This window comes from Mixophyes fleayi, chromosome 3 (genome assembly GCF_038048845.1).
Source record: "Mixophyes fleayi isolate aMixFle1 chromosome 3, aMixFle1.hap1, whole genome shotgun sequence".
Classification (NCBI taxonomy): domain Eukaryota; kingdom Metazoa; phylum Chordata; class Amphibia; order Anura; family Limnodynastidae; genus Mixophyes; species Mixophyes fleayi.
In genome coordinates, this window is record NC_134404.1 from 189,407,336 (window position 1) to 189,430,619 (window position 23,284).

Here is a 23,284-nt window from a genome sequence, read left to right on the forward strand (position 1 = left end):
CTAAGCCGCACCCATTTCACTATCGAAGTGGGCAGGTTCCGGGAGGACTTCCAGAAATTTGGGAGTCTCCCGTACATTCCAGGAGAGTAGGCAACTATGGTATTGCAACAAGCAAGGATATATATATATATATATATATATATATATATAATGGTTTAATTTCTCCTTCAAAATGTATGTGTAAATAACAGCCATTAGACACTAAAAGGGCAGTTTTGTTTAAAACTAACAATTTAGAACTGCAAACCTGATTCTTTTAGTATGATCTTAGGAATTTGCTTTGCAAACGTGCATAATGTGTACCACATAGCACATAAGATATGGGATAGCAAACAAAGCTTTAGCATGGAGTGCTACAGCAAAATGGGTATGGCAAGTTTCAAGGAATTCTGGAAATTTGTATACTTAACATCAGAGCTTGGATGAAGTATTTCTGTGGCTGAGGCAGCTATTCGGAACACCCACCACCTCACCAAAATATATCAAACACTGGTGTAAAAATACAATACTTATTTGGTTTAAAATACATTTTTGAATTATGAATTTTTAGAATAGGGCAATTTAAACCTATTTTAACAACTGTATACTTTTTAATAAGAAAATATTAAGGGTGTGCACCGGGCACTTTTAGGGCTTTGTGTTTTGGGTTCTGATTAGCTTGAGGTTTTGGGTTCTGATTTGTTTTGCCAAAACACCTGACGAAAGGTTTTGGTTCTGATTTCGGGTTTTGGGTTCTGATTTATATTTAAAAAAGCATAAAAAGCACTAAAATCCAGTTTTTTTGTTTTTTTTCCACTCCTACGCTATTATTTTCCTCAATAACATTCAATAACAATCATTTCCACTAATTTCCAGTCTATTCTGAACACCTCACACCTCACAATATTGTTTTTAGTCCAAAATGTTGCACCGAGGTAGCTTTCTGGACTGCGTAGTGGAGTGGGCCCGGTACCCAATTTGGTACCGGGGCCACAATACCTCCTCCAACCATGGTACAGAGCATTCATCATTGAGATCCCATCAAGTATGTAAAAGACAGACAGGGTCGAAGTGTTATTTGTTGACTTTGTGAACAAAAAAACTTTCCCTGTTGCAAATCTTCGTGCAATAAAGAGTGACTTTTTAATTTAAAGGCTCAAGCTTTCAAGTGTAGTGTTTATAAGTTATATTATACTTTTGGTTTAATTTGTTTAATTTGTTTTAATTTTGTTTTACTTTGTGCTCATGGCAAACGACTGTTGAACGGTCGCATAATGCCAAAAAAAGAGTTGCAAGATGGACCCGGGCCCTCCCATTCACCCTGATGTTGTTGAAATAGGACATACGCACTTTAACAAACCAATCATTTCAGCGACAGGGCCTACCAAACAACTGTGGCTGAAATGATTGGTTTGTTTGGGCCCCCACACCAAAAAAGCTATTCATCTCTCCCTGTACAAACTAAACAGGCTCTACTGAGGCAAGATGTCGTCCTCATCCTCATCCTCTGATTCCTCTCCCCCTTCAGTGTGTACTTCCTCATCCTCACACATTATCAATTCGTTCCTGCTGGACTCCACAACCACAGGTCCCTCTGTAGTATCTGGAGGCCAGTGCTGTACTTGATTGAGGAATTGATAATTCATTTATATGAACATCATTTTTTCAACGTTCTGCGGAAGCAACCTCCTTTGCCGCTCACTGACCAGGTTCCCCGCTGCACTAAAAAATCTTTCCGAGTACACACTGGAGGGGGGAAAACTCAGGTCAAATAGAGCCAGTTTGTACAGGGGCTTCCAAACTGCCTTTTTTCCTGCCAGTAACAATATGGACTGTCTGACATGTCTATTTGGATGGTGTCAGAAAAATAATCCTCCACCATTTTTACTATTGTGACAGCATCCAATGCAGCGACAGTAGACATGTCTGCAATGGTTGGCAGGTCCTTCAGTCTGGACCAGATGTTGTCTGCATCACAGCTAACGGGTCTTTTAGGAAAACTGAGTTTTTTTCCTCGCTGCCACAGGTGTGGAAAAATATGAAGGCGGAGCTGTTGGCATGTCACGGTCCTCTTCAGAGGACAATTTCCTGACCAGCAGGTCTTTGCAACTCTGTAGACTTGTGTCCGCCGGAAACAGAGACACAACATACGCTTTAAACCAAGGATCGAGCACGGTGGCCAGAATGTATTCCTCTGACTTTAAAAGAGTGACCACCCTCGGATCCTGGCAAAGCGTACGAAGGGCTTCATCCACAAGAGCTACATGCTTGGTGGAATTGCAATGGTTAACCAGCTCCTCCCTCACTCTCTCCAGCTGCTTCTGCAACAGCCTGATCAGGGGAATCACCTGACTCAAGCTGGCAGTGTCGGAACTGACTTCTCGTGTGGCAAGTTCAAACGGCTGCAGAACCTTGCACAACACGGAAATCAGTCTCCACTGCGCTTGACTCAGGTGCATCCCCACTCCTTTTCCTATGTCGTAGGTGGCTGTGTAGGCTTGAATGGCCTTTTGCTGCTCCTCAATCCTCTGCAGCATATAGAGGGTGGAGTTCCAGCGCATCACAACCTCTTGTTTGAGGTGATGGCAGGGCAGGTTCAGACTTTTTTGATGTTGCTCGAGTCTGCGGTAGGCACTGGCAGAATGCCGAAAGTGTCCAGCAATTTTGCGGGCCACCGCAAGCATCTCTTGCACACCCCTGTCACTCTTGAGGTAATGCTGCACCACCAAATTAACGGTGTGGGCAAAACATGGGACGTGCTGGAAAATGCTCATATGTAATGTTACTGGCGTTGTCTGACACCATAAATCCCCTTGAGAGTCTAAGTGGGGTAAGCCACTCCGAGATTATTTCCCTCAGTTTTTCTAAGAGGTTGTCAGCGTTGTGCCTCTTACTAAAACCTGTGATACACAACGTTGCCTGCCTTGGCACGAGCAGCCATTGTGGAGATGCTGCTACTGATGCAGCTGCTGCGGAAGGCGATGCATCTACCCAGTGGGCTGTCACAGTCATATAGTCCTTAGTTTGCCCTGAACCACTTGTCCACATGTCCGTGGTTAAGTGGACGGTGGGTACAACCGCATTTTTCAGAGCACTGAGGACACTTGTTCTTACTTCTTTGTACATCTTTGGTATCGCCTGCCTAGTGAAGTGGAATCTCGACGGGATTTGGTACCGGGGACACAATACCTCCATCAACCGTCTAAATCCCACTCCACTGATGGCGGACACCGGACGCACATCTAACACCAAACATTGCTGTTATTGACGCAGTTATCCGCTTTGCCATAGGATGACTAGTGTCGTACTTGGTGCTCATGGCAAATGACTGTTGGACGGTCAATTGTTTGGTGAAAGACGTAGCGGTCTTACGACTTCCCCTCTGGGAAGATGACGACTACCAGCAGCAACAGCAGCAGTGGCAGTAGTAGGCGTATAGCTGCAGGATTCCTCGGATGAATCCCGTATTGAAGAGGACTCTGTCTGGCTGGTGACATGGCCTGCAGGACTAAATCTGATGGAGATCGTGGAGGAAGTTGACGAGGAGGGTGTTGGTGGTATGTATCCAACAGGACCAAGGGATTTAGGTGTCCCTGGACTGCTGACAGTCCTAGCCACAGGTCCTGAACTAAACACTGAATTATGAAGGTTCTTCAGGTGACGTATAAGTGAGGATGTCCCTAGGTGGCCAAGATCCTTACCCCTGCTTATTTGAGCTTTACATAAGCTACATATGGCCATACATTGGTTGTCCGGATTCGGATAAAAATAACTCCAGACAGAAGAGGTAGATTTTTTGGTCTTCTGACCAGGCATGACGATGGGCTTTTTCATCCCATGGACAACAACTGTTTCCCCCCCTGGTGGCTCATTTATGATAACCACATCAGCATCCTCCTCGTCAAGTTCCTCCTCAGATCCAGCTACATCAATATCCTCCTCCCGGTGTACAACAGTCACACCTTCATTAGCCAAATTTGTAACTGGACTGTGGATGATCCTTCCAGCATATGCAGAGGGCGTGCTGCAAATGGTGGAAGGAGCCACCTCTTCCCGTACAGAGATGGGAAGGTCAGGCTTCGCAACCACCAACACCCTTGGACTCGCCTTGGGGATTTGTGATGTCATCTGTTTAGAAGGCAGAGTTGTTTGCTGTGTTATTGATGACAGCTTAAGTCTCTTAAATTTTTTAGAGGGGGGGGAGGAGGAGGAGGGCTTAGATCCTTGGGTGAAGCTGAACCACTAGTCCTGAACACGGGCCAGGGCCTAAGCTGTTTCTTGCCAATACGTGTCGTAAATGGCATATTGGCAAGTTTTCGTTTCTCCTCAGATGTTTTTAATTTTCTTTTTTTGGTAATTTTAGTCAACTTTGGGTTTTTGGATTTTACATGCCCTGTACTAGGAGATTGGGCATCGGCCTTGGCAGACGACGTTGATGGCATTTTATCATCTATGTCATGACTAGTGGCAGCAGCTTCAGCATTAGGAGGAAGTAGGTCTTGCTCTTCCCCTACTTTATCCTCCAAATTTTTGTACTCCATTATATGCAGCACTAATGAGTGTACCCCTAAACCACACACACTTTGGAAATGCTTAAAAAATGAACGTAGTTAATGTAATATAGATTGCAGTACCTATTCTCTGGAACTGTTTAAAGAATGAACGTAGTAAATGTAATATAGATTGCAGTACATATTCTCTTGCACTGCTTAAAAATTGAACTATTAAATGTAATATAGATTGCAGTACCTATTCTCTGGAACTGCTTAAAAATTGAACGTAGTAAATGTAATATAGATTGCAGTACATATTCTCTGGAACTGCTTAAAGAATGAACGTAGTAAATGTAATATAGATTGCAGTACCTATTCTCTGGAACTGCTTAAAGAATGAACGTAGTAAATGTAATATTGATTGCCGTACCTATTCTCTTGCACTGCTTAAAAATTGAACGTAGTAAATATAATATAGATTGCAGCACCTATTCTCTGGAACTGCTTAAAGAATGAACATAGTAAATGTAATATAGATTGCAGTACCTATTCTCTTGCACTGCTTAAAAATTGAACGTATTAAATGTAATATAGATTGCAGTACCTATTCTCTGGAACTGCTTAAAGAATGAACGTAGTAAATGTAATATAGATTGCAGTTCCTATTTTTTGGACTGCTGAAACAGTGAACGTAGTAATATAGATTGCAGTTCCTATTTTTTGGACTGCTTAAACAGTGAACGCAGAAATATAGATTGCAGTTCCTATTTTTTGGACTGCTGAAACAGTGAACGTAGTAATATAGATTGCAGTTCCTATTTTTTGGACTGCAGAAACAGTGAATGTAGGTATTGCAGTACTAATATTTCAGGACTGCAATAATATATTGCTCTAGAATTTTTTTATACTTTTTAAATTATTTTTTAATATTTTTTTATCACTTTTTTTTGTATAATTTTTTTTTTCATTTTTTTTGGAGTTTTTAATAATTAGACAATTACTATGGACTTAGCACAAACTTGCACAGGACTAAAGCACCACTGGACTCAGCAGGACAGACACTGGCCAAAGAACCACTGGACTCAGCAGGACAGAGCACAGGACAAAAGGACAACTGGACTCAGCAAGGACAGAGCACTGGACACAAGCATAAAGCACCACTGGACTCAGCAAGGACAGAGCACTGGACACAAGCATAAAGCACAACTGGACTGATCACGCAGGAGTACCACTACCCTACAACCTCCCTCTACCCTGATCACAGCCCAAATGAAAATGGCGGCCGCTAGCGGGGAATTTATGCAATCCGAGTCTCGCGAGATCCGACGCGAGACTTGGACGTCAGAGCCTCAGTTTCATTTTTTTTGGCGCCGGAAATACCCGAACAGTGCTCGGATCCCGTCGGATCCGCACTGTTCGGGTGGGCTCGGATTAGCGGAATCCGAGCCCGCTCATCCTTAGAAAATATACCACAAGCAGTATAAAAACAACACTGGATTTCAAATAAGTCTATGTCAATTCAAATCCATTGGCATTTCATAGACATTAATAATAATGAATCATCTGTCACGATCTTGCTTTGGGTATATAAACATGTAAGAAGTACAGATTTGCTGCAGGCATGGTTAGGTTAGACCTGAGATGGAAGCCAGATAAAGAATGATGGCCGGACAGCCATGCTTCAACTGTACATGTTATTACTATTGAGAGATGGTTATCAGCCCAAACTAAATAAAAGGCTATGGTTTGTGTTCAAATTTGAAATAGTCTTGTCGAAGTCGTATAATTGGATGAACGAAAGTATATTGGTTAATATTGTTGTACCGTGCGATTGCGATCAGTACGCACGTAACACGGCGCGATCGCACGATAAAATACGCATGCATACACTTGCACTCTCACATTCATTTATTGATATATTTCATATTTATAAGGGTTCCATTCCACAGTGATTTATGAGCAGATGGTATTTAGTTTATAGTTATATATATATATATACATATATATATATATATATATATATATATATATATATATATATATATATATATATTAATATATATATTAAGGTTATATGTACACTTTAGTGATATTTAAGGTTCAGGTTGCAGGAACTATGTCATGTTTAGTATCATTTTAATCCCCTATACATCAGCGGTTGTTCGGTTCATTTGCCGAAGAGATCGCACATTGCATACTCTAGTTAGCTATGTTAGGGAATAAATGTTTAAAGTGATACTGACTGGATAATGCAAATGGACTAGCTTAAACTGGTTTCTGGTCGGGAGAATCATCTGGAGAACAGACCCCCACCCTGGGAAGGTGTTGTTTGAACTGGCCTATGACCTGTTTACACTGGACCCTCCTGAAGCCTGGACCTATAGAAGCAAGCCACGTCATCTGTATTGTTTACTCTGTAGTACTGAGTGTATATATACAAGTTCCCAGGGACCAGCTAGCCCAGTCTGACCACAGTTTTCTGGAGTGAAGTACTGTAGCTGGTACCAGTGGAGCGCAGCTAGCGCAGGTGGGCGCGGCGGTATGCATGTATCTTTGGTATTGGCTGTACTGTATTTTACAAAAATGAAGAGACAGAAATACTCAAGTCATTCTAAGGTTAACATCGAGGACATCCCTAAGCCCAACTGTATAATGCCACGATATAGCCACTCAACATTACCATATTTCCACACAATGCCTGTTACTAGTACCAGACTGTTAACCCTTCTCCACACTACTTCTTCCTACCCATCACCTGACTGTCACACTCCAATTGCTAACAGTTCTCCGTCTTGTTTGCTCTGCATCCTTATTTTGTTCTCTCCTGCATTTCCTTCATCTCTTTGTCTCTCTCACTTCACTCATTGCACACATCGATTGTAGTTCTGCAGTTTTTCATAGCTGTACCATGACATTGCATCAGAGTGCTCCTGCAAGAAAACACTGTAAATCTGAGTCACACCTATTAGAGACTTTAATCTGCATATTCTGTCTGGAAAAGAGGCTTCTACAGCTCCTATTTCCTGCAACTTCATCCCTGGAGGAAGGGTGTGTGAGTGGTGGCATGGGAACATGGCTGTTTAATATCAATTCTCTTTCTTTTAACCCTAAATAGAAGTAATAGGGCTGACATTCCTGTTCTAAATCTGCAGTCACAACATACTGTGTTATCTAGCTAACAAACCAACAGGACAGCTCCATTGCTAATTGTCATTGCTGAAATAGAAATAATAGGGCTGGCAGTCTTGTTCTAAATATGCAGTCACTTTGTACGGTGTTATTTAGCTAACACACCAACAGGACAGCTCCATTGCTAATTGTCATTGCTGAAATAGAAATAATAGGGCTGGCAGTCTTGTTCTAAATATGCAGTCACTTTGGTGTTATTTGGTATTAAATAATAGGGCTGGCAGTCTTGTTCTAAATATGCAGTCACTTTGGTGTTATTTAGCTAACACACAAACAGGACAGCTCCATTGCTTCATTTCTGAAATAGAAATAATAGGGTTGGCAGTGCTCTTCAAAATCTGCAATTACATTGTACTGTGCCATAGCTCACCCAGAAATAGGAGAGGTGGCAGTGTTTAGTGCTGAAACAGATATTCAAGTAATAGGGCTGGCAGTGTTATTAAAAGTCTCCAGTCACATTGTACTGTGCCATAGCTTACTCAAAAACAGGACAGGTGGCAGGGTTCAGTGCTGAAACAGAAACTGTAATAATAGGGCTGTCAGTGTTCTTAAAAGTCTCCAGTGACATTCTACTGTGCCATAGCTCATACAGAAACAGGAGGTGTGACAGTGTCCTTGTCACTCTCCAGTCTTCAGTCATGATGATACTATTCCCTCTACCTCATGTGCTAAAGCCTATGTTCAAGTGCATAGTGGTTTTAAGTCAGGGAAACAAAAATATAAATAAAAACCTTGTACCTATTAAAAGAAAAAAAAACACCTCTCTAATAATGGTGAAAGTTTACTGTAGAAAAACATAAAATTGCCAACATGCCATTTTACAAAATATTACCAGGCATACCAGCATCAGCTAGCTCTCTTCTCTCAGCTAGATCTCAGGACCTGCAATCTACACTGTCATCATATTCACCCTCATCAGTGTGTACATGATTCTCAAACAATATTAATTCATCTCCGCTGGAATCCACCATCACAGAAGTCTGTGTACTTTGATGTAATTGCCGGTAATGGCCTTCCTCATGGAATTTGTAGTTCATTTTACGGCGGAGCTTCACGATTTTTGGGCAATTCTTTTACACCAGACCAAATGTCAAAATGTTGTGCAGACTCATCTGCATCACCACTGGGTGTCTTGGGAAAGCTAAGTTTTTTTCTAGCAGCAATTTCCAGAGGAACTGAAGGAGGAGACGTCTTTGTGTCATGTACCACTTGAGCTGTCAGCTTGCTGACCAGGAGCTCATTACATCTCTTGAGATCTGGGTCAGTTGGAAAGAAAGAGAAGACATGGCTCTTAAACCTAGGATTAAGCACAGTTGCCAAAATGTAATGATCCGATTTTAAGATTTTGATAACTCTTGGATCCTGGTGAAGTGAATGAAATACTTTATCTACAAGTCCCACATAATTAGCGGAATTGCTTTGTTTAATTTCCTCCTTCAATTTCTCTGGCTACTTTTCAAAAAGTCTAATTAGGGGAATCACTTGACTCAAGCTAACAGTGTCTGCACTGTCTTCACAGGTGACTACTTCGACTGGTTTCAGCACCTTGCACAACACGGAAAGTATTCTCCACTGCGCTGGACTAAAGTACATTCCCCCTAAAATCTATTCTTCTTGCAGCTGCTGCATTCTCCTACATGCTGTTGCAGCATACCAAAAATTACCCTAAATATTTTGGGACACAGACAGCATCTTCTGCATGTCATTGTCATTTTTTTAAAAAGTTCTGTACCACAAATATGATTGTGTGAGCAATACAGGGAATGTGTTGGAATTCCCCCTGCTGTAATGCTCTAACAATATTATAATAATAATATAATAATAGAAATCACATACCCTCAGGAGAGTCCAAGCAGGATAAGCGATGTTGTAATGACATCCCTTAGTTTTTTAAACAGGTTGTCAGCAGTATTACCTCTGATCTTCGCCTTGTCTCGTCTCTGATAACTACCTCTCACTCCCGCCTACAAGACTTCTCCCGTTCTGCTCCCCACTTGTGGAATTTTCTACCACGCTCAATCAGACTTTCCCACAGCCTTGAAATCTTTAGATGCTCTTCAAAAATCCATCTCTTTTTTAGAGGTGACCTTATCCTTGATAACACTATTCACACTAATGCACCCTCACAACTATCCCAATCTCCACTCTGAGCCACACTCGCTTATTTTGTTTCAGCTGTGCCCTCTTCCCTTTAGAATGTAAGCTCTCTAATGAGCAGGGTCCTCCAGACCCTTTGTTTTCATATCTCCATTCATTTTGTCTGCCTTGTCTGTTTTTGATTTACTTATGTCCTTGTCTTCCCTACTGTACTGCTGTGGAGCACTCTAGTGCCTTACAAATCTACGATAATAATAATAATAATAATAATAATAATAATATGCCTGTTAGTAAAGCAGATGATACACAGAGTAGTATCAACCCAGTGGGTTGTCACAGTCATATAGTCTTTAGTTTTCTCAGTTTCGCTTGTCCCCATATCTATGGATAAGTGTACAGTGGGTAGAATGGCATTTTGTAGCCCATAATTTTCTTTTTTGTAACCTGGTACAGGTGAGGAATTGCTTGTCTAATAAAATGGTGTTGAGATGGAATTTGTTAAAGGGGACAGATGACCTTAATTAACTGTCTTATTCCTGCTGCATTAATGGTGGATATTGGATGCAGATCTAATACTAGTATAGTCGCCATGGCGCCTGTGATCCGCTGTGCAACTGGTTGACAGTTGCCATACTTGCTTTTTCTTGCAAAGGATTGTTTAACAGTCAATTGTTGTAAGCTACTAATAGTCTTCTTCTTGGTCTACATCTGGGTTGAAGATCCACACCCAGCAGCAGAAGCAGCAGCAGTGGGCCTAACGTTCAAGAATTCTTCTGAGGAGTCCTGGATAGGGGAGGAGTCATTTTGCCTTAGCAACTTGGATGCAGGACTAACTCTGATCACTTGTGAGGATATTGATGATGAAGGTATTGGGGGTGTAGATTGCAGGTGTTGGGATCTAGCTGAGAGAAGGGAGGTAGCTGATGCTGGACTGCTTGTTGTTTTTTTACATAAGTTTCTGATTTTCACAAAAGCTTTCCATGAACTCGATTCAAATGGCGTAACATGGATGAGGTTCCTAGGTGGTTAAGGTTCCTACCTCTACTGACTATGGCTTAACAATGCTACAAATGGTTAGGCAATTGTTGACAGGATTTGGGTAAAAAAAATTCCATACATAAGAAGTGGATTTTTTGGTCTTATGCCCAGGCATGACAATGGCTTTCTTCTTATCACTGGCAAGAACTGCTTCCACTGACTTGCCAAAGTAGAGCTCATTAACAACACTGTTTGCTTAGGTGCCTTAAGCCCATTTTTAGTTTTGTGGGGGTCCTAACAAACCAAGCCCTTCAGCCATAAAAGTTGCACTCCTTTTCGTTGGAGCACTTGCTTTGTTAAACTGTACATATCCTTTTCAATATCTTACATAAGGGTGGGTGGAAGGGCCCAAGGACAATTCCATCTTGCACCACTTTTCTTTTCTGCCACTTCTGTGTGGCAATGTTTCCTAGATGTGCTATGAACTGCCGTGTGTTTGTGTCGTTGCTCATTCGCTTAGCATCCAGCCAGCTCGCTGCAGTCTTTGGGCTGAATTTACCAAGATGCGGGTTTGAAAAAGTGGGGATGTTGCCTATAGCAACCAATCAGATTCTAGCTTTCATTTATTTAGTACCTTCTACAAAATGATAGCTAGAATCTGATTGGTTGCTATAGGCAACATCCCCACTTTTTCAAACCCGCAGCTTAGTAAATCTAGGCCTTTGTCCGAAAGTGTATGAATATAATATTGTGACCTGTGAGGTGTTCAATACTTACTGGAAATGATTGGAAATTAGTGTTATTGAGGTTAATAATAATGTAGTGTGACACCATCAAGGGAATAGGTACCATCTCCTGGGGAAGATGGCGACGAACAGCAGCAGTAAACCACAGAAGTCCAGAGGTTTCAGGTTAAAAGCCACAGCTAGTTTATTCACCAGCTCGCAAACAAAACATAAACAAAATCTTAGCCGTCTGGCTACTAGCTAATACATTTTAGCAACACCCTCTCTCAGATGTTGGACCTTGTGTCCAAACACACACTCAACATATCATTGCTCATCACAGCAGAGTCTCTCAGGAGCCATCTGGCCTCCTCCCCAGGTTGAGAGACTGTTTGCATATTTTATCTGCATTTTAACAGGCACCTCACAGGTGCAACTCCTGATCATTCTGTTTAGAGACTGGCAGATCAGAAGAGCCGGACTGAGCCTTATGTATGGAGCCCACCCTTCTCTTTCTCCATACATAACACCAGGGACCCTTACCAGGTTTTGCTAGCGCAGGGAAATACCCTGTGAGAAGCTTTACCCACACATTTCCCTGGTGTTTCAACGTACACAATGCTGGAAGCCTGGGAAACATACCTCTGCAATTTAGCCTCCTTCCATTGACTCTGTCACAGTAGGAACAAAAAAAGAGCAAAATGATGTGATTTTAGCATATTTTAGCTATTTTTTCTTAAAAATACAGATCCAAAACCAAAACACGAAAGGGCGGTTTTGCCAAAACCAAAACACAAAGTTAATTCAGATCCAAAACCAAAACACGGGGGTCAGTGAACATCTCTAACTATAACTTGTGTTTGCACTCAGGAGCAACTGTAAAAATGTCTGTTATGTACTGCCCTGTACACATTAAGAATGGCCTAATAAATATTTTTCAAGAAAAAACAAGATAATTATTTTTTTTTTAAAAAATAAAAGAATGTCAGGAGGGTAAGAAAATGTTGAGGAATCCGCATTGGGCCACTTGGATTTTTGCCTGGAAGAGCAGGAAATATTAAAATTCCTAATAAACCCGTATACTCCACATATAATATCAAGAAACTGTAACAACCAAAAGGAGTGAGTAACATCCAAGCTGGAAAAAGTCCTAGATGAATATCCAAAATTTCAAGACACATGTGTGTCAAGTGACCCTTTGAAGTCCCAGATGACTAGAAGAAACAACAATCCTTCTTGCAGGATTGTGAACACTGACCACTGGCGTGACAGGGGCTTCTTCTTGACAACTGTATTAATGAAGATAGAGGTATGAAAGACTGAATTATTTAGTAGATTCTCCTCCCCCATTTTAGCGTACTTGCTTATATGAGCTTCTTTAGACTGTTGACGCATAAATGATTCAAAAAAAATATAAGTATTTGAAAAAGCAAAGGTTATCTTTATTCTTACAAATTGCATATGCAATGGCTTGTAATCATCATGAAACAAGGCAATATTCTCTATGTAAGACAGAGGTTATATAGAAGTAACACCACCCCTCTTACATACGTCACTAATCACTTCACATACTAAAGAATATACCTCATAAGGACAAAGTTGGTTATATATATATTCTCCACAACCTCATCATAGTACATAGATTTCTATGCCTAAGCAGGTCAAAGGGCATATGTGACCTCTTACACTCTTCTCTCTATATAGCTTGACAGCTGCTGACTATTTTAACATCCTATGAATAGATGCCCTATTGTGGGGTATAACATACTAAAAAGATTTTAACAGAATACAGAAAATCATTTGACCATACAGATTTTATACATCAACATTGTTTTATCCAACATATATTTGTACCATAATTTATTCCATTACATTCCCCTCTTTGTGAAAACTATTCACACACTATAACCTTTAACTAAAAAAACATATCAACTACAAAAAAATATATAAAAAGAGAGAGATTAACATCTTCTATTATAAAACTAACTATCAAAGAGAAATGTTTATTTAAGTTGTGGTACAAATATTCTATTCTCCTTCACATTCTTCAATGCAATAGAGACATTCCTTTGTGAATCCGAGACTACATTTATTTGTAAAGCATTTGTCCCAACCTTGCACAACCTTCCTAATATTCTTTGAACACATTTTAAAAGAAGATAAATTAATGCACATATTATTAAAAAAATAATAGCATATTTTCCTAATGTCCAAAATAGTCCTTTCCACTACCCTAATATTCCTGAGAATATACCTGTAAATCAAGTAGAAGGATTCCATAATGAATTCTCCCACCAGTTATCATCTTCTGTATCAATGTTATTATGAATTATTCTGAATTCTTTTTTTTTTTTTAATATGTAACATATATTTAGCTATTTCTTCTTCTCGATTTGACGTAGTATTAGAAATGTACGTACACTAATACACATCATAAACCATTTCTAAAGTGTGACAATATCCACTACTTTGTGCAGTTAAATAATCTAATATTAATCTATGTTGCATTAATTTAGTTTTATACGCTTGAAACTCTTTGGAAACATATCCAAAAGTGTCATCATAAATTTTGTAATGTTATCCAACAAATTAACTAATTATTCAATAGCTTTAATATTATTTAATTACTCTACATGTCCATGAGCAAAATAATTTTCAAAACCTACCCTTACTTTAACTGAATGTTCTATTTTAAAAAGATGTTTATATTTAGTACTTACAGTTTTTACAGACCTTCTCATTCTGTGTTTTTAAGTTCTGAATAATAATGTCAACCAGATATTGATGTTCCATGATAATTGTACTAGGAATTAATTCTCCAATATAACATATACCTTCAGAATTTGGAGGTAGCCATTTATATGCTCGCCTTCCACATATGAAATACAAATTTTCAGGAAGTGTATATCGTATATATGATATTAAACTATGAGCTGCCTCATAGCCCAATTCACAAGTGGTCCATTTCACAGAATGTATCATCCACCTAATTATATTCACACTCAATATTATATTAATCAATTTTTCAATTATTGTTAAAGAATTAAACTATACAATCCTCAAACGTTCCTTTAGTGTTCCTAAATATATTTTCGATACTTCTAATTCACTCCTTTCTGTTGAACCGTAGGTTTTGTAGTTTTATTATAACATGTTATATTTTCATGTATCACATTATAATACTCTATCAATTTTATATGTGGTGGCATTGTAGTACTATACTCTTCTTTCGTTTCATTACCGCATTTTTTTTCACCTAATTTTACTTTCATTTATAGGAAACGGTATAAGACCAACATTTATAATGTCTATGAGGTACTTGTATACAAACCCAACACTCACTAGTATTAAGTTTTTTTCCTATTAACTAATGAAATACATTTATTGGATGTCGATCACTAAGAAAATTTGGATCATCTAAGCACCATTGTACGCATAGTTTTTCCATATGATGCTCACAATATTTACAAATACATGCTTGTGTTGAAGATAAATCTCCACAATGGTTCTGTGATGCTTCTCATTTACCTCTCCTTTCCAAAACCGTTACATTATTGTTCTGTGGTCCATTTACAGGGCTGTAAACATACAGATCAAGAAAAGTACCAATTGCAAACATGATTAATGTTAAAACAAATAGCAATGTCCATAATTTTCAAATTTGGCTGTGGACCAATTAACTCTGAATACCAGTTTCTTTCCGTCTTTTGTCTTTTCCTCTTCACAAGATTTTCATCCCCTGACTTTGTCAAGTGGAGAGCATCTTGCCTTTGTAAGGGCTGAGACATTATTATGGTCTCAGAAATATCCCTTACTTGTAGAATAAAGGTGATAATTATCTTCTCACTTGTTCAGGATCGACTGCTTTCTTACAATGGGAAGCGTGTATCCAAGTGCTTTTTCTTTGACCTTTATTGCTGTTGGCGTCGTTAATAGCACGAGATATGGACCTTAACACTGATCAGTCAACGATCCGGATCTTAAGAAACTTCTTCTCATCATCCAATTTCTCGAATTCAAATTATGACAGGCTCCATCAATCGGAATCGGTTGTGTGCCTATCACAGCAGCTTATATCTCTGTCTCAACTGTTTAGTAAATGATAGAATGTAGTTAAGTCACATCATTAACTTGGCTTTGTCTGGTATTGCAATTCAGAGTTAATTAGGAATTTTTCCAAACAGAATCTCATACGGTGATAAATTGAGAGGACCTCGAGGGGTTAATCTGATAACATGTAAAACTTTTGGCAATGCGTCAGGCCATAGCATTCTCGTTTCCTTGAATACTTTATACAGTTTATTTTTAATAATCTCGTTGTATCTCTCAACTTTCCCACTACTTTGTGGATGGTACGGTACATGAAGCTGTTTTATAACTAACAATTCACACATTTGCTTAAAAACAGACCCAATAAAATGATGACCTCAATCAGAAGAAAGTACCTGTGGTATGCCATATCTACATACAAATTCTTGTACAATTTTTCTTAGCTGTAACATTAGCAGTGGCTTTTTCAACTGCGTAATCTTCAACCCAACCACAAAATTGATCAACACATATTAATACATATTCTAACATCCTACACTTAGGAAGTTGGATAAAATCAATTTGAATTATTTGAAATGGGCCGTCAGTTGGTGGCAGGTGATTAGGTATTGTTTTTACTGCCTTCCCTGCATTACTCTGTAGGTAGATAATACATCAAGCACAGTACCTGGCAGCTATGGCTGAAAATCCAGGTGCATATCAATACATATGGACTATATTCTTCATAGCAGTCTTACCTGCATGGGTTAATACATGACTCATTTGTGCCAATGCTGGTAAGAGTGCTCTGAGAACTACAGGCTTACCTCCCTTTCCACGCCACAGTCCATCTTTACCAATTTGACATCCTGCCATTTCCCATCGGGCCTTTTCCTGTGAAACACAACCTTTTTGTATCTCAATCAGTTCAGTTTGATCAGGTATTACAACATTTAGAATTTCAGTATTTTCAACAATCTGTGCAATGTCTTTTTCTGCTGCTCTCTTAGCAGTTAAGTTAGCTCTATGATTTTCTATTTGTTACTTCATCATGTCCTGTCATATGCGCTTGGCATTTAATAACTGCTACCTGTTTTAGTAACTGAATAGCATTCAATAATTCATTCACAATTTCATGATGAGCGACTGTTGTACCATCAGCTGTAATGACATTTCTTTGTCGCCATATTTCAGCATAATCATGAACAACACCAAACTCATATTTACTATCGGTGTAAATATTTACTATTTTATCCTCTGCCAATTGACAAGCTTTAATTAATGCTTTTAATTCAACGATCTGGGCGAAATGTGGAACCGATAAGCTTTCAGAATATACAGTCACATTATCATCCACTATTGCAAATCCTGACTTCAATGCTCCTGTATCATTTCTCCTATGACAACTACCATCTACATATAACATCAAATCAGGATTTTGCAATGGTATTTCTTTTAAATATGATCGTGATGCAGTAGTTTGCTGCATGTATACAACACAATCATGTAGTTCATGAGCAAAATGTTCAAAATTCTGCCGTTCACTTTTGTTTGCATTCTCCTCATCTGATTCACTTAATGCCAAATTATTATCATCTGTATTCAAATATACCTTCCCCTCCTTTTTAATCTTATCAGATTCAATATCAGAAGTAATAAACAATTGTAGCAGATTATTTAAAACGTTACATCTGACAAGTGTAATATTTGGAGCCATTAGAAGAATCAATTCCCATTTTGTTAGTCTGCAATTTGTAATATGTCTAGTAATATGACAATTTAAAAGTGTTAGTACAACATGTGACACTTGAACAGTAAGCGGATTTCCCAAAACTATATTAGCACATTTGTCTACCAACACAGCTGTGGCTGCAACAGATTTTAAACAATTTGGAAGCCCTCTAGCCACGGGATCAAGTTGCTTACTGTAGTATGCAACAGGTCTGGGGATATTCCCATGGGGCTGTGTCAAAACACCAGCTGCATGACCTGAATATTCATGACAAAACAAAGTAAACAACAACTCATAATTTGATACATTTGGTTTCAATTTAACAGAGATCAGGCTAATCTTCATTTTCCCAGTCTCATTTAAATCTGTAGTCCACAACTGACTAGGTACATTTTCTAGCATGTCATCTACCTTTTTATTTAGCCATACAAGCTGAATTTCATATGTGTCGTGATAAGGCATATTAGCATCTATATCAAGAGCTATCTGCACTTCATGTCTATTTCTCTCAGGTATGTCTAAAAACACTCCATCCGGAGTACGATATATTGAACATCCTAACTTACACAACAAGTCTCTACCTAATAAATTAGAAGGAGCATTTGCTGCCAATAAAAAAGAATGTTTATCTGTGATAGGACTTTAAGTGACTTTTTATCTGGCTCCGTTTCTTTTAAAGAAATTACATGACCAACGACTCCTATAACAATTCTGTCAGTAATTGGTAATAAACTTTAATTTTTTAGTACTGATCTTGCAGTTCCCGTATCAATCAGAAATTCATGCTTATTACCATTAACTGTCATATTCACAATGGGGTCCTTTACATTGATTTTTAATACTGGACACATGTGCACAAGAGCTGCTGGAGACCGTTAATCAATATTATCCTGAGAAGTTGTTATTTGATCTGGTCTTACCCGATTGTCTCTGTTTCCTAGGCTTTCTGCAATTGGTAAAATGCCCCCTCTCCTGGCAGTTATAACATATCACTTGTGATCTGTTACTTCTGTCAGGATATTTAACCCTTGCATTAGAATCAGCCCCCTGAATAGTGGCTTTTAGCTGCTTGCATTTGCAAATTCATTAATTTTGTTTCTGCTTGCACCTTTTTAATTACCATATTATCCTCATGATGTGCAGCAATTGCGGCTAAGGCATCAATATCTTTCATAACCCAAAGAGGGTCATAAATTATCACTCTGACTTTTAAATTATTTTTCAACCCTTCCACAAAAGCACTAGTCAAAATACTTTTAAAATCCGCTTTTGCAAACACATCAGAAACACCCGAATAATTTACAACTTCTCTTCTGAATCTAGCATTATATTCTCTTACCCTTTCAATTGTACACTGTTTAATAAAAAAAAAAACTTTAGAACAATCTAAAAATTTAGCCATAGCAAAATTCCACTGTACATAAATTTCAACTCTTGCACTATTGCTAGGGGTTTGAAAATCAGCCTAATTTAACTAAAATTGCAAAGCTTGCATTTCTTTACTTTTAAAAACACCCTTTCCTATTTCTCCTAAGACATTTATATCAAAATTTCCTTTTTCTGTAAATTCAGGACTACTTGTTAACCATTTATGCACATATTGAACAGACCTTTTTCCATATTTATGGAACATAACAGCCACTGGAGAACCAGGAGGAAATTATCAACCTATCATTAGGCTTTTCCAGTGTGGTTGCATATGCTCCCATGGCGCAGCTTATCTTTTTTTATACTCCAGTCAGTCTGCGTCATGGTAATAGGACTACAATCACTATTAATATGCAACTCCCCATTTACCGGCTCCAACCGTTATTAGGGACTCCACACCTTATCTCGTCAGATAAATCCTGGACTTATCACATACTCACGTTACACGCACTGCTATCTAAGGCCTTATAGTGTATTTTTATGTTTCACCGTAAGTGACTTGGGACTATGCTTTGCCTCCTTCAAACGTTAACCTGAGTGATATTTGAATTCGGCAACTGACCTGGATTCTGGCCTCGTAAAGAAAGCCCAATCACACTCACATACATTCAATCATGTCATGGTTAACAAAGTAAACCCAGTCTCTGAATAATGAACAGAAAAGAGAAATTCTAATTGGTACCAAATCTATGCTTCTACATCTATACAAACATATGGACAAACAATTAAAGATACGTTTGCAATTTCATACTTACAGAGATAACTATAAATAACCTTTTCAGCAAACCCAGAGAGTGGGAGACAGAAATATATAATCATAAGATAAAAATATATTACCTTTGTGGCCACATTTGAGTATATATTTTCCTCTCCCCTCTTCCAGAAGTGTTGGCTGATCGATAATTATAGATATCTCGGTGGGACCTCCATAAATGTTGACGCATAAATGATTAAAAAAATATATAAGTATTTGAAAAAGCAAAGGTTATCTTTATTCTTACAAATTGCATATGCAATGGCTTGTATTCATCATGAAACAAGGCAATATTCTCTATGTAAGACAGAGGTTATATAGAAGTAACACCACCCCTCTTACATACGTCACTAATCACTTCACATACTAAAGAATATACCTCATAAGGACAAAGTTGGTTATATATATATTCTCCACAACCTCATCATAGTACATAGATTTCTGTGCCTAAGCAGGTCAAAGGGCATATGTGACCTCTTACACTCTTCTCTCTATATAGTGTTATGTGCGTATTGTCGCTAACCAATAACGATTGTCGAACCTCGATTTGTGTTTCCAAAGCACAAAGATTTATTCGCAATAAGTAGAATAATATGCTCAAGCAAAGTAATAGTAAATACAGCCGTTACTTATCGCAGGCGCTCTGGATCCAGTGCAGTCATTCAATCCTGAAGTCTGGGGACAAGATGTCTGCACTCTGGATCACAAGCTGCTGCTTATATACACAATCACATACAGTAATACAATGAAGATGGAATCGCTTGCATCTATTGGTCCAGGTCTCAGGAAGGTCCAAGGGGTCATCATCATTGGCCAGTTCATACAAAGGAATCCAAAGGAGGGGGTCATCTCAGCAGGGGGTATGCTCTGCTCTTCCCGCCAAGATTCCTTAGTCTTAAGTAGTTCATAATTCCCTATCACTCATAACTTGTGTATGCACTCTGCGATTCCCTCGCAGAGTGAACCAAACAGTAGGATATGTAACAAGGTTCAATATGATACCACTCATGATGTTATTCCTTCAACCCATTCCGTGTATTTCACTAATATGCATGTAACTCTGATATAACATATAAATACAACTATATTTCGACATAACTGACTATGTGTTGCAACTACCATTAATGTGTACTATTTTATAAGTATGCATGTCTGTGCGAATGTATGGTAAAAGACCGATTACTGTTGCTGCCACGTGTAGTGGATGCGCACGCCCTTTCACGCCGTAGCGTGCCCTTGTACGCCGTAGCGTACCATACGCATCTTTTCAGACAAAGACAACCAAGTTTGCTAGACCTTAATTGAAATTACTTTTATCCAATTTACTGACTTCGACAATAGCTTGACAGCTGCTGACTATTTTAACATCCTATAAATAGATGCCCTATTGTGGGGTATAACATACTAAAAAGATTTTAACAGAATACAGAAAATCACTTGACCATACAGATTTTATACATCAACATTGTTTTATCCAACATATATTTGTACCATAATTTATTCCATTACATAGACCACTTCTGCTCATTCCAAGAAAGTATCTTTCTTTCTGGTTTCAGTGCTTTGGATTACTTGCCTGTAATTCATTATCATCATCAACATTTATTTATATAGCGCTTTACAATTGGGATCGCTCTTCTTGAGTTTGCTGGCACTCTCTGAAAGTGTCTAGGTCCTCACAGTTTTTTTCCCAATTATAATTAGGGATGGGAGGCTATGGCTCACTACAAAGGTCAGTGTATCTTTTTGACCCTCTGATACTATAACAGAGAGTTTGGTAGCACAAAAGCTAAGTGTTTCACTAGGTTTACACTTGTTTCATAAGCACACCTTGTAGTTCATTTTCAGTTGGTTTACCAGGTCTAAATGGATATAAGACTTGTAGCTCTTCCACATGTACATCAACTAACTGGACTGTAATTGTCCTCACCTGGAATGCTGTGCTTGTAAATGTTCCATTTTCAAACAGTTACTGTGGGAGATGAGCTCTTTTCCCAAACATCTATGGGTGCAGAGATTGTTAACACACACAATCAACAGGCAGCTGTTTTAAACTGCAGAGTTCAGTGCATACTGTAAATCCACTTGTATCTCAATTATATTATCCTGGAAATCACTTTCCTTAACATAAAGATGTTGAAAACAATTCAGTTGCTCATAGGTTCATAGTTCATAATTCTTGCTATACAGGTTTGTAAGTTTTACTGCAAGCTCCTCCACAGCAGGGTGCAAAGTAACACTTCAAAATCACACTTCAAACATCACATTTAATAAGATCGCTTTATGGGAATACTTGTTAAAATAATGACGAGAGTTCATCAAAATGTGCTTGTGGCGCACCCAACCCTCTGCTCGATATCACTACGAGTTTGAGCCTCACAGTGGGGTCCAGGGGTCCGTGGTCCAGGCTCCGTGTCTCTTTGCCTATGTATTTTGGTTCCTGGGAGTTACAATGTGGCCTAATCTAGCGGTCAGGGTTCTCAGCCATCCAATATTCATTTGCAACCTTTGGGGTCAATTTCACAGAGCAGGCACCCAAAGGGACCCGCAGAAGACTGGAGGGCCAGTCAACAACCCATCCCCTCAACTAACCCATCACAGTGGTAATTTCCACCAGCCATCTTCGGCGATGACGTGCACAAAAGCCTGTATGTGATTCCACACATTTGGCCCAACGTGGAGAACCCGTTGGCCCCACCCAAGCATGGTCAGCTCCATATCCCCCACCACGAAAGCATAGGACCTCACGTTGCACACACAGCCCCCTTCCCCCCACCAACATGTAGTACCAACAGTCACGCCGCCATGCCCTCACCAGTGGTCCCAAACTGAGTCCCCCCACCCCTCATCACCAAATCACATTGCTGACACTGGTCACCCAAGATATATCTGGCACCCCACCGCCAGTCTGTATGACAGGTTGAGAAGCAGCCCCTGTAGTGGCCCAGGTACTAATATTTGTCGTATTCCAAATACAAATGACACAGAGTTGGGCGACACAGTGGCTTAGTGGTTAGCACCTCTGCCTCCTGTGTGGAGTTTGTATGTTCTCCTTGTGTTTGTGTGGGTTTCCTCCAGGTGTTCTGGTTTCCTCTCACACTCCAAAAACATACTAGTAGGTTGACTGGCTGCTTTTAAGTTGACCTTAGTCTCTCTCAGTTTGTGTGTGTATGTTAGGGAATTTAGACTGTAAGCTCCAATGGGGCAGGGACTGATGTGAGTGAGATCTCTGTACAGCGCTGCAGAATTAGTGGCGCTAAATAAATTCCTGCTGCTGATGAGCCATAGAGGAACCTGGACTGTTAGACAGACGCTGCAAAGATCCAACAAGATAGGACATAGCGGCAATGAGGGGCACCCACAGTGGCATCCCCACATCCGGTGAGTGTGTTTTATCCACCCACCTTACTTACACATGACACTAGTCCACCAATTGACAGCACTAGTGAAGACTCCTCTGACGCAGACTAGGGCCCAGCGCAAGCTGCTTAAGTTACTACAGACTCACTAGGAAGGCAGGCTACGCGGACACCCAAGGACACCGTTACACAGTATTAGAAATAGCGCCAGAGATAAAATTAGAAAAGGTGTATTCATAGACATGTTCACAATCATAGACATGGCAAAAAAGAATTTGCCCGCTGGGTGTGAGAGGAACTACATAGGTGAGGAGGAATACATCAAACTAGGCCACTAGGCCAGAAGAACACACATATGTTTGGCGCTACCTCCAATTAATAAATGACATATTCGTCAATGATGATGCCATGATCTGGCGATCGAATGTCAAACGATTTAGACGTAAGATGAGCGGGCAATCAAGTCTTCCACTAGGTTTCAAAGATGTTGAATAACAACAAAAGCCCCCTGCGCTTGATAG